General features: G+C 62.0%; 1 protein-coding gene across 1 annotated transcript in view; it reads left to right on the top strand.

The window, feature by feature from the left end:
• Nucleotides 1-4,548: 4,548 nt before the first annotated feature.
• The window catches only part of yes1 (YES proto-oncogene 1, Src family tyrosine kinase), a 71,644-nt gene continuing 67,274 nt past the window's right edge, over nt 4,549-8,918 (top strand). Inside the window, exon 1 of the mRNA XM_070893017.1 lies at nt 4,549-4,767. The gene's annotated coding sequence lies outside the window, so the exon portion shown is untranslated. The remainder of the gene's footprint in view (nt 4,768-8,918) is intronic.

The raw sequence follows: 8,918 nt of genomic DNA, 5'->3' as shown, positions 1-8,918 counted from the left end.
AGACCTCATTGAATATTGAGGGGCCTGGACATATTGGATAGTAAGTGCCTATTTCCATTGGTGGAGGGGTCTATTATGAGGGGGCATAGTTTTAAGGTGGTTGGTGGAAGGTTTAGTGGGGATTTGAGGGGGGGCTTCTTTACGCAGAGGGTTGTCCTTCTATGAACTCCTCCTCAAGGCTACCCTGATCAATTTGATTTGTCCAATCAATATGGAGGTTAAAATCACCCATGATTATTGCTGTTCCCTTTTTACAAGCCCCCACTATTTCCTGGTTTATGCTCTCCCCTTAGCCTCCTCTGTTCCAAAGAAAACAAACCCAGCCTATCCAATCTTTCTTCATAGCTAAAACATCCTTGTAAATCTCCTCTGTACCCTCTCTAATGCAATCACATCTTTCCTGTAATATGGTGATCAGAACTGCATGCAGTACTCTCGCTATGGCATTTCTAGTGTTTTATACAGTTCAAGCATAACCTCCCTGATCTTGTATTCTGTGCCTCGGTTAATAAAGGCAAGTATGCCTTCTTAACCACCTTATCGACCTAGCCCGCTATCTTCAGGGATCTGTGGACATGCACTCCAAGGTCCCTTTGTTTCTCTACACTTCTCTGTGTCCTGCAATTTAATATGTATTCCATTGCATTGTTAGCCCTCCCCAAATGCATTACCTCACATTTCTCTGGATTTAATTCCATTTGCTACTGTTCTTCCCACCTGACCAATTCATTAATATCTTCTTGCAGTGTACAGCTTTCTTAGTCATTATCAACCACACAAACAATTTTTGTATCATCTGCTAACTTCTTAATCATACCCCCTACATTCAAGTCTAACTTATTGATATATACCACAAAAAGCAAGGAACCTAGTACTGAGCCCTGCAAACCCCACTGGAAACAGCCTTCCAGTCACAAAAACAGCCATCAACCATTACCCTTTGCTTCCTGCCTCTGAGCCAATTTTGGATCCAATTTGCCACTTGGTCTTGGATCCCATGGGCTTTTACTTTCGTGACCAGTCTGCCATGTGGGACCTTATCAAAAGCCTTTCTAAAATCCATATATACTACATCAAATGCACTGCACTCATCGACCCTCCTGGTTACCTCCTCAAAAAATTCAATCAAGTTAGTCAGACACAACCTTCCCTTAACAAATCGATGCTGACTGTCCTTGATTAATCCACATCTTTCTAAGTGACGATTTATCCTGTCCCTCAAAATTTTCTCCAATAATTTTCCCACCACCGAGGTTAGGCTGAGTGGCTGTAATTACTCGGTCTATCCCTATCTCCCTTTTTAAACAAAGGTTCTATGTTAGCAGTCCTCCAGTCGTCCAGCACCACACCTGTAGCCAGAGAGGATTGGAAAATGATGGTCAGAGCCTTTGCTATTCCTCTTTTGCCTCTCTTAACAGCCTGGGATACATTTCATCCAAGCCTGAGGATTTATCCACTTTCAAAGCTGCTAAATCCCTTAATACTTCCTATTTCATGATGGTTATTTCACACTCCTCCTCCCCGATTGCAACATCTGCATCGCCCCTCTCTTTTGTGAAAACAGACGCAAAGTATTCATTAAGAAAGATACCCACGTCTTCCACCTCCACACACTGATTACCTTTATGGTCTCTAAAAGGCCCTACTCTTTCTTTAGTAACCCTCTTGCTCTTAATGTATTTATTAAATATCTTTGGGTTTTCCTTGATTTTAGTTGCCAACATTTTTTCATGCTCTCTCTTTGCTTTCCTAATTTCCTTTTTAATTTCACCCCTGTCATTTCTATACTCCTCTAGGTTTTCTGCGGTAATGTTCTTTCGGTATCTGCCATAAGACTCCCTTTTTTTCTTTATCCTACCCTGTATGTCCCTTGATTTCCAGGGCACTCTAAATTTGTTAGTCCCACCCTTTTTGTTTAAGGGAACGTACTTGCTCTGAACCCTCAGGATCTCCTCCTTGAATGCCTCCCACTGCTCCAGACACTGATTTACCTTCAAGTAGCTGTTTCCAGTCCACTTTGGCTAAATAAAATCTCAGCTTAGTAAAATTGGCTTTTCCCCAATTGAGAACTTTTATTCCTGGTCTATCTTTGTCCTTTTCCATAACTACCCGAAATCTAACTGAATTATGATCACTAGCACCAAAATGTTCTCCCACTGATACCCGTTCCACCTGCCCAGCTTCATTCCCTAAAATGAAGTCCAGATCTGCCCCTTGTTGGGCTTGCTGCATTCTGGCCAAAAATTGTTCTCCTGAATGCATTTTAGGAATTCTGCACTGGAGTAATTGAAATCTCCTACTATTACTACCCTATAGTTTGCACTTTTCAGAAATTTGCCTTCATATTTGCTCTTCTCTCTCTCTCTGATTGTTTGGGGGGTTTATAGTACACTCCCAGCAGTGTGATTACCCCTTTCTTGTTCTTCAATTCAACCCATATTGCCTCATTTGATGATCCCTCTAACATACCATCCCTTCTCACAGCCGTAATTGTTTCTTTAATCAATACTGAGACTCCCCCTTCTTTTTATCCCCCTCTCTATCGCATCTGAAAACCCCGTAACCAGGAATGTTGAGCTGCCATATCAGCCCTTCTTTCAGCCATGTCTCAGTAATATCTATAATATCATACTCCCAGGTCTCAGCTCGTCTGCCTTATTCTCGAGATTCCTTGCATTGAAGTATATGCCATTTAGCACTGCCAAACTCCCTTGTTATCTATTTTCTAGCATTTGTTTCCTCTGCCTTCCAATCTCGCTTACTAATTTTCTGTCCTCCAATTCCAGCTTTGCTTCTCTCCCTTTTGAAACTATGCTCAGGTTCCCATCCCCCTGCCAAGCTAGTTTAAACTCTCCGCATGTGGTCATCCAGACCACGAGAAGTGTCCAGGATTTCCCACAGGATGTGCATTCCACAGGACTGAGCTGCCCGGTCAGGCCTCTATTTATTAGATTATTAACTAAAGTTTTTAGTATCGTTTCCCAGTCCTAGTTCAAACCACTCAGCTAGTTTAGAGCGTAAAAAACTTAATACTCGCCAACGAATCACCTACCTCTCTCCCGGACTCTCGCTCTCCCACTCTCGGACTCTCTCTCCCGACCTCCCAGTGTGAAGCTGGAGGGGCGATGTGGGCCTGCAGGGGGTGGTGTGGACCTGGAGAGGCCAGTGTGGAGCTGCAGGGGACAGTGTCAAGCCTGCAGGGGGTGGTGTTGAGCTGCAGGGGGCACTGTGAAGCTGCAGGGGGAAGTGTGAAGTTGTCGGGGGCGGTGTCGGTCTTGCACAGGGCTGTGTGGGCCTACAGGAGGCGATGTGGAGCTACAAGGACCTGCAGGGGGCGGTGTGGAGCTGCTGGGTGCGGTGTGAGCCTGCAGGGTGCAGTGTGGATCTGCAGGGGGCAGTATGGAGCTGCAAGAGCCAGTGTGGAGCTGTAGTGTGAGCCTCCATGGGGGCGTTGTCGAACTGCAGGGGGCGGTGAGGGCCTGGGCTGGCAGGGGAGCGGTGCAGGCCTGGGCCGGCAGGGTGCGGTGCAGGCCAGCAGGGGGTAGTGTAGGGCCTGCAGGGGATGATATGGGCCTGCAGTAGGTGATGTGGAGTGCAAGAGTTGATGTGGGCCTGCAGGAGGCGATATCGAGCTGCAGGGGGCGTTGTGGAGCTGCAGGGGGCAGTGTCGAGCTGGCAGAGGTGGTTTGGGCCGGCAGGTGGCGGTGTGGGCCTGGGCTGTCATTGAATTACAGTATACAGACGACGCTTGCGTTTGTGCACACTCGGAGATTGAACTCCAAACCATCATCACCTTCACCGAAGCGTACGAGAGTATGGGCCTTACATGAAACATCCATAAGACAAAGGTTCTCTACCAACCTGACCCCAGCACACAGTACTGCCCCCCAATTATCAAGCCTTGGACAACATAGACCATTTTCCATACCTTGAGAGCCTAATGTGTACTCGCTCAGGCCAACATCCCCAGCAGCGAAGCATTGATCACATTCGATCAGCCCCGATGGATGGGCCAAATCGTCTGCAAGCCCGATACTAGACACCCAAAACAAGCGCTATACTCAGAGCTCCGACACGGCAAGCGAGTCCCTGGTGGGCAGAGGAAAATCTTCAAGAACACCCTCAAAGCCTATTTGAAAAAGTGCAACAGCCACACCGACAACTGAGAATCCCTGGCCCAAGACTGCTCAACACGGAGGAGAAGCATCCGAAAAGGCGACGATCACCTCAAGTTTCTTTGCTGGGAGCACGAGGAAGCCAAGTGGAAGGAGGACACGGCAACCCAAGCACCCCACCCACCCACCGACCGTCTGCCCCACCTGTGACAGAGACTGTCGATCCCGCATTGGGCTCTTCAGTCATCTGAAAACTCAGATTAGTGTGGAAGCAAGTCATCCTCGACTCCGGGGGACTGCCGAAGAAGAATAAGGTGTGGTGATGCAGGGGGCGGTGTCGAGCCGGCAGAGGAGGTATGGGCCGGTACGGGCCTGGGCCGGCGGGGGCGCTGTGGAGCCGGCGCTCCCTCCTCCTCCCCTTCCAGAAGTGACGCCATCTTGCAGCGCGTTGTGAGTGAAGCCGCGGCCGGTGGGACGACGATGTAGTGTCGAGGCCCGGAGCGTGCGGTTTGATTTGGTTGTTCGCTCTCCGCTCGCTGTGTGAAGCTGGCGGGGGGAGAGGCGATGGCCGCGGGGCCGTTCCGCACTCCCGGCTCAGAACGAGTTGTCGAGGTGATTCGGGTGTGAAGACGGAGTATCGAGTGGTGAGAAGGTGAGCTGGGGCTCGAGTTAGACCGGAGCGGCGGGTTCAGTCCGTGCTACAGGGGCCGGCCGGAACCGGCTGGGGCGGGGCCCGTGACCGCGCGCCCCCCCTTCCCGCTTTCCCCCCCCCCCCCCCCCCGCTTTCCCCCTTTCCCCCCCCCCCCCCCGCTTTCCCCCCCCCCCCCCCCCGCTTTCCCCCCCCCCCGCTTCCCTCTTCCCCCCCCCCCCCCCGCTTCCCTCTTCCCCCCCCCCCCGCTTCCCTCTTCCCCCCCCCCCCCGCTTCCCTCTCCTTCCCCCCCCGCTTCCCTCTCCCCCCCCCCGCTTCCCCCTCTCCCCCCCCCGCTTCCCCCTCTCCCCCCCCCGCTTCCCCCTCTCCCCCCCCCGCTTCCCCCTCTCCCCCCTCTCCCCCCCCCGCTTCCCCCTCTCCCCCCCCCCGCTTCCCCCTCTCCCCCCCCGCTTCCCCCTCTCCCCCCCCGCTTCCCCCTCTCCCCCCCCCGCTTCCCCCTCTCCCCCCCCCGCTTCCCCCTCTTCCCCCCCCCGCTTTCCTCTCCCCCCCCCCCCCCCGCTTCCCTCTCCCCCCCCCCCCGCTTCCCTCTCCCCCCCCCCCTGCTTCCCTCTCCCCCCCCCCCTGCTTCCCTCTCCCCCCCCCCTGCTTCCCTCTCCCCCCCCCCTGCTTCCCTCTCCCCCCCCCCTGCTTCCCTCTCCCCCCCCCCCTGCTTCCCTCTCCCCCCCCCCCCTGCTTCCCTCTCCCCCCCCCCTGCTTCCCTCTCCCCCCCCCCCCTGCTTCCCTCTCCCCCCCCCCTGCTTCCCTCTCCCCCCCCCCTGCTTCCCTCTCCCCCCCCCCTGCTTCCCTCTCCCCCCCCCTGCTTCCCTCTCCCCCCCCTGCTTCCCTCTCCCCCCCCCCCCTGCTTCCCTCTCCCCCCCCCCTGCTTCCCTCTCCCCCCCCTGCTTCCCTCTCCCCCCCCCGCTTCCCTCTCCCCCCCCCGCTTCCCTCTCCCCCCCCCGCTTCCCTCTCCCCCCCTGCTTCCCTCTCCCCCCCCCCCGCTTCCCTCTCCTCCCCCCCCGCTTCCCTCTCCCCCCCCCCCCGCTTCCCTCTCCCCCCCCCCCCCCGCTTCCCTCTCCCCCCCCCCCCCGCTTCCCTCTCCCCCCCCCCCCCCCGCTTCCCTCTCCCCCCGCCCGCTTCCCTCTCCCCCCCCCCCGCTTCCCTCTCCCCCCCCCCCCGCTTCCCTCTCCCCCCCCCCCGCTTCCCTCTCCCCGCTTCCCTCTCCCCCGCCCGCTTCCCTCTCCCCCCCCCGCTTCCCTCTCCCCCCTCCCGCTTCCCTCTCCCCCCCCGCTTCCCTCTCCCCCCCCCCCCCCGCTTCCCTCTCTCCCCCCCCCCCCCCGCTTCCCTCTCCCCCCCCCCCCGCTTCCCTCTCCCCCCCCCCCGCTTCCCTCTCCCCCCCCCCGCTTCCTCTCCCGCCCCCCCGCTTCCCTCTCCCCCCCCCCCCCGCTTCCCTCTCCCCTGCTTCCCTCTCCCCCCCCGCTTCCCTCTCCCCCCCGCTTCCCTCTCCCCCCCGCTTCCCTCTCCCCCCCCGCTTCCCTCTCCCCCCCCGCTTCCCTCTCCCCCCCCGCTTCCCTCTCCCCCCCCCGCTTCCCTCTCCCCCCCCCCCCCGCTTCCCTCTCCCCCCCCCGCTTCCCTCTCCCCTCCCGCTTCCCTCTCCCCCCCCCGCTTCCCTCTCCCCCCCCCGCTTCCCTCTCCCCCCCCCGCTTCCCTCTCCCCCCCCCCGCTTCCCTCTCCCCCCCCCGCTTCCCTCCCCCCCCCCCGCTTCCCTCCCCCCCCCCCCCGCTTCCCTCCCCCCCCCCCCCCGCTTCCCTCTCCCCCCCCCCGCTTCCCTCTCCCCCCCCCCGCTTCCCTCTCCCCCCCCCCGCTTCCCTCTCCCCCCCCCCCCGCTTCCCTCTCCCCCCCCCCCCCTGCTTCCCTCTCCCCCCCCCCCCGCTTCCCTCTCCCCCCCCCCCCGCTTCCCTCTCCCCCCCCCCGCTTCCCTCCCCCCCCCCGCTTCCCCTCCCCCCCCCCCCGCTTCCCTCTCCCCCCCCCCGCTTCCCTCTCCCCCCCCCCCCGCTTCCCTCTTCCCCCCCCCCGCTTCCCTCTCCCCCCCCGCTTCCCTCTCTCCCCCCCCCCCGCTTCCCTCTCCCCCCCCCCCGCTTCCCTCTCCCCCCCCCGCTTCCCTCTCCCCCCCCCCCCCGCTTCCCTCCCCCCCCCCCCGCTTCCCTCTCCCCCCCCCCCCGCTTCCCTCTCCCCCCCCCCCCGCTTCCCTCTTCCCCCCCCCGCTTCCCTCTCCCCCCCCCCTTCCCTCTCCCCCCCCCCCCCCCGCTTCCCTCTTCCCCCCCCCGCTTCCCTCTTCCCCCCCCCGCTTCCCTCTTCCCCCCCCGCTTCCCTCTTCCCCCCCCCCGCTTCCCTCTCCCCCCCCCTGCTTCCCTCTCCCCCCCCCCCCGCTTCCCTCTCCCCCCCCCGCTTCCCTCTCCCCCCCCCCGCTTCCCTCTCCCCCCCCCGCTTCCCTCTCCCCCCCCCGCTTCCCTCCCCCCCCCCCCGCTTCCCTCTCCCCCCCCGCTTCCCTCCCCCCCCCCGCTTCCCTCCCCCCCCCCGCTTCCCTCTCCCCCCCCCCGCTTCCCTCTCCCCCCCCCCGCTTCCCTCTCCCCTCCCCCCGCTTCCCTCTCTCCCCCCCCCCGCTTCCCTCTTCCCCCCCCCGCTTCCCTCTTCCCCCCCCCGCTTCCCTCTCCCGCCCCCCGCTTCCCTCTCCCGCCCCCCGCTTCCCTCCCCCCCCCCGCTTCCCTCCCCCCCCCCGCTTCCCTCTTCCCCCCCCGCTTCCCTCTTCCCCCCCCGCTTCCCTCTTCCCCCCCCGCTTCCCTCTTCCCCCCCCGCTTCCCTCTTCCCCCCCGCTTCCCTCTTCCCCCCGCTTCCCTCTTCCCCCCCGCTTCCCTCTTCCCCCCCCGCTTTCCTCTTCCCCCCCCCCGCTTTCCTCTTCCCCCCCCGCTTTCCTCTTCCCCCCCCGCTTTCCTCTTCCCCCCCCCCCGCTTTCCTCTTCCCCCCCCCCGCTTTCCTCTTCCCCCCCCCCCCCGCTTTCCTCTTCCCCCCCCCCCGCTTTCCTCTTCCCCCCCGCTTTCCTCTTCCCCCCCGCTTCCTCTTCCCCCCCGCTTCCCTCTTCCCCCCCGCTTCCCTCTTCCCCCCGCTTCCCTCTTCCCCCCCCGCTTCCCTCTTCCCCCCGCTTCCCTCTTCCCCCCCGCTTCCCTCTTCCCCCCCGCTTCCCTCTTCCCCCCCGCTTCCCTCTTCCCCCCCCGCTTCCCTCTTCCCCCCCCTGCTTCCCTCTTCCCCCCCCGCTTCCCTCTCCCCCCCCCCGCTTCCCTCTTCCCCCCCCCGCTTCCCTCTTCCCCCCCCGCTTCCCTCTTCCCCCCCCTGCTTCCCTCTTCCCCCCCCCCGCTTCCCTCTTCCCCCCCCCGCTTCCCTCTCCCGCCCCCCGCTTCCCTCTCCCGCCCCCCGCTTCCCTCCCCCCCCCCCGCTTCCCTCCCCCCCCCCGCTTCCCTCTTCCCCCCCCGCTTCCCTCTTCCCCCCCCGCTTCCCTCTTCCCCCCCCGCTTCCCTCTTCCCCCCCCGCTTCCCTCTTCCCCCCCGCTTCCCTCTTCCCCCCCGCTTCCCTCTTCCCCCCCGCTTCCCTCTTCCCCCCCCGCTTTCCTCTTCCCCCCCCCGCTTTCCTCTTCCCCCCCCGCTTTCCTCTTCCCCCCCCGCTTTCCTCTTCCCCCCCCCCCGCTTTCCTCTTCCCCCCCCCCGCTTTCCTCTTTCCCCCCCCCCCCGCTTTCCTCTTCCCCCCCCCCGCTTTCCTCTTCCCCCCCGCTTTCCTCTTCCCCCCCGCTTCCCTCTTCCCCCCCCGCTTCCCTCTTCCCCCCCGCTTCCCTCTTCCCCCCCGCTTCCCTCTTCCCCCCCCGCTTCCCTCTTCCCCCCCGCTTCCCTCTTCCCCCCCCGCTTCCCTCTTCCCCCCCGCTTCCCTCTTCCCCCCCGCTTCCCTCTTCCCCCCCCGCTTCCCTCTTCCCCCCCCCCCGCTTCCCTCTCCCCCCCCCGCTTCCCTCTCCCCCCCCCCCGCTTCCCCCCCCCCCCCGCTTCCCTCTCCCCCCCCCCCCGCTTCCCTCTCCC

The sequence above is a fragment of the Pristiophorus japonicus genome, chromosome 1, assembly GCF_044704955.1.
Source record: "Pristiophorus japonicus isolate sPriJap1 chromosome 1, sPriJap1.hap1, whole genome shotgun sequence".
Taxonomy (NCBI): domain Eukaryota; kingdom Metazoa; phylum Chordata; class Chondrichthyes; family Pristiophoridae; genus Pristiophorus; species Pristiophorus japonicus.
Note: the sequence above shows the minus strand (reverse complement) of the source record. Positions and strands in the feature narration are given on the sequence as shown.